The sequence below is a fragment of the Siphateles boraxobius genome, unplaced genomic scaffold (genome assembly GCF_051911475.1).
Source record: "Siphateles boraxobius isolate OS27281-9 unplaced genomic scaffold, OSU_SipBor_1 8, whole genome shotgun sequence".
In the NCBI taxonomy this organism is placed as follows: domain Eukaryota; kingdom Metazoa; phylum Chordata; class Actinopteri; order Cypriniformes; family Leuciscidae; genus Siphateles; species Siphateles boraxobius.
The window spans coordinates 26,130,811-26,134,131 of NW_027509208.1; the positions used below are offsets into that span (position 1 = coordinate 26,130,811).

The 3,321-nt window shown below is 40.1% G+C and overlaps 2 long non-coding RNA genes across 2 annotated transcripts; both read left to right on the forward strand.

Annotated features, from left to right (window-relative positions):
* Positions 1-935: 935 nt before the first annotated feature.
* LOC143728749 (uncharacterized) lies at positions 936-1,432 on the forward strand. The gene is made up of 3 exons (XR_013199886.1): positions 936-989; positions 1,222-1,283; positions 1,365-1,432. It is a non-coding gene; the product is annotated as an uncharacterized LOC143728749 (long non-coding RNA).
* Positions 1,433-1,510: 78 nt separating this feature from the next.
* Positions 1,511-1,924, forward strand: LOC143728903 (uncharacterized). The gene is made up of 3 exons (XR_013199917.1): positions 1,511-1,558; positions 1,640-1,793; positions 1,862-1,924. It is a non-coding gene; the product is annotated as an uncharacterized LOC143728903 (long non-coding RNA).
* The last annotated feature ends 1,397 nt before the right edge of the window (positions 1,925-3,321 follow it).

Here is a 3,321-nt window from a genome sequence, read left to right on the forward strand (position 1 = left end):
TTTTAGAAAAAAAACTTTGATGTTTTAAAGTTGAACTTACCTCCATTTGAACACCTGACATCCAAAGCACATACAAGGTTGAGGGCCTAATAATTTCATGATCTGAGAGGCTACCATCAACAGTGCTAAGTATAGTGTTGGGTGACCAGGGGCTCGTTCTTCGTACGTTGCTTAAAACATCCGAGATCAAATGAGACATCCAAGATGATATCATCGTGCTAATCATGATCCGGCTAATTGGGTTCTTCGAACACACCTGTTGTTTATGATTAGTATCGCTGGATTGAGTTATCTGAGATAATTGCGCGTTCATGCGCTGGGTTAAAAGGGGATATGTATCGATAGTAGAAACAATGATCAGCAACGCTGCTATTGGCTGTTCAGCATGGCCAAAGAACGTGCCCAGTTTTTCTCCCAAAGAGAACAAGAGCTTTTAATGGAAGGTTATGCCGAATTTGAATCTTTAATTAAAACGACAGGGAACACCTCGAAGTCTGCAAAATCCAGGAGAGAGGGCTGGCAAAAAGTAGCAGACAAATTAAATGCGTAAGTGCTGTCCATGGTAGATGTTTCTATCACTTTCTACAGTATGTATTTTTGCATTTTAATAATTTCATATTTATTTTGTTCTTTTATGTCAGAGCCTCCACGGGACCCACTAGAACATGGGGACAAGTAAAAGTGAAGTACAAGAATATTCTACAAAATGGTAGCCTTTAATTCTTATACTGTCTTTATTTTAAAAAGCCAATTTTTTACTCTTTTTAAAAGCCACTGTTAAATAATGTGTTTGTCTGTTTATAACAGCCACCAAGAAAAAGGCTGAAAAAAAAAAACAGGTGGTGGTCCTGCACCACCACAATATACCCCAGCAGAGGAGCTGGCCCTTGGGTTGAATGAAAACCAACCCATTGTGGAGGGCATCCCTGGGGGCTGCTCTTCCTCAGACCCAAAGCCAGGGACCAGTAGCAGCAACACCTTTATTACTGGTAGGCTAAATGAGTTTTCAATTCTCTTAGTACACTGTAAAATTATTTGTTGCTGCATTAAATGAAGTATAATCCAAATCGCTTGTACTGTAATTTAAACCGTTTGTGAAAGTGAAACTTCTAAACTTTTAGTTAATATAAAATATATTGCCATGAGTTATTGATCACATTATATTTTTTACAGTGTAGTTAATTGTAATGACAATTTTTTTTGTTCCCCTCTTTTGTGCAGTTTTACATAATACACCAACACTTTTACCTGTTCCCAAGCAAGTGGTGGCTGAAGCATATGCAGTAAGTTGTGTACTTTTTCTAACTTGCATAAAGGGAAGAAAGTGCAACACTTTGTAATACCCTTTTATTTCCATTGCACAGGACAGTGAAGAAACCCTCTCAGATGACTGTCCTTTGGAGGAAGAACCTGTAAGTGCATAAATAACTTTGCACTAATTTGTATATACTTGTGTACCTATTCTTTCTGTCTGCAATATGAGTTGCAGGAGTCCACGCCTACAGAAAGGCCTAAAGAAAGGCCTACAGAAGAGTCTGCACAAAGAACTGATACAGAGGTGGACAGTGTTGTACTTTTATTTTTTACTTTTGTTGCATGAGGCATGTTTTGACCCTTTTTCTTTCACAAAATGGCACAGGGTGACATCCGTTCCCTATATAAACGGCATCTTCAACAAAAAATCGAGTATTTTGACCTGAAAAAACACAAATTAAGAGGAGAAATTGAACTTGACAACTTGAAAAAGAGAAAAATTGCACTAGAGATAGAGTTGCTTCAAAAGGACCTTCAGAGTAAGTGCTAATACATCATTTGACACATAGTAGTATTGCTGACTTTACATAACTATCTCTTATTGCAGGCAAAGGATGACTTGCTGGCTTTTCTTTATAAAGAATTGTTTAAATAAAACTCCAGGAACTAAGCATTTTTGTCTTGTCTTTTATTACACATTCAAAAATGGTGTTCCACAATTCTGTCCCGTGCAGCTCTGCCACTAGGTTGGTCCAAGTGCACTGGCTGGAGGTCATCATCAGGCTGCACCCCCACCACAGGGGTCCTCTCCTTTCTGATAGTGGCAATGTTATGCAATATGGCACATGCAACAATTATGTCACAGGCCCTGTCAGGTGCAACCCTCAGACCCTTCAGACACTGAAATCTTTCCTTTAGTTGCCCAAAGGTCATTTCAATGCGTGCCCTTGTCCTGGCTAGAGCTGCATTGTAACGGGTTTGTGGTCCAGGGTTTGGGTCAGGGAATGGCGTCATGAAGTACTGCCTGCAGGCATAGCCCCGGTCACCAAGCAGGACCCCGTCAAAATTCCCTGTATAATGGAAAAATGCAGTTTTGTTAGGCTCAGCATAAGTGTGTGTAATACTGTGAGCTTGACATTTATAAGTTCCCTTACCACGTTCAAATAATGTGCATAAATGTGACTCTCTGAAAATTCTTGAGTCATGCACTGATCCTGGCCATTTTGCTTCCACATTTGTTATATGGAACATAGAGTCACACACCATCTAAGAGATTTTAGTCAGTCAACTGCATACTTTTTGATTACATTCATTTTTTTATGTAATATATTACTAATCTGGAATATTATAAATTGTAATAGTAACTTGCCTGCACATTTACACTGTGAACCCCCTTTCGGTTCACAAAATCCCCTTCATTGGGCCCTGGTGGGGCCTTGATGGGGACGTGTGTGCAGTCTATGGCACCAATCACGTTAGGGAAGCCTGAAGGACACATACTGTTAGTCATACTTTTTGGCATGGTCATGATTGCATGTCATTAACAATTATAAATGTACCTGCAATAGCAAAAAAATTCTGCTTTACAACCTGGGGTCTTAAGTGGCTTGGAAATACCACAAAACCCCCTAAAAACTGCTTGAGTGCCAAGTAAACTTTGCGAATGGCACGACAGACAGCACTTTTCACTAAGTTCTCTGCATCTCCAATAGTGTAAAGGAACGTGCCACTCGCAAAGAATCTCAGGGCAATGCACACAGTCTGTGCAGTTGTCAAAGCCCGACTCCTCCGTGTTGAACATTTAATGTGTGGTTCCAGCAAATTAATGATGTAAATAACACCCTCACGAGAAAAACAATATCTCTCAAAAATTACACTGTCGCGCTGCGCTAAAGGATCCTGTCTATCCTGCAATACGCGATTAATTCGAAAAGCTCTGCGAATTATCCTCGCACCTTCCGCAACAGGTTGCTGTCGTAAAAATGGACAAGACATGGCTACGACAGACTTCCCGTATCACCTCCGCTTATAAAGCCGCAATCTATTCCTGTTTACATGAAATAAGCC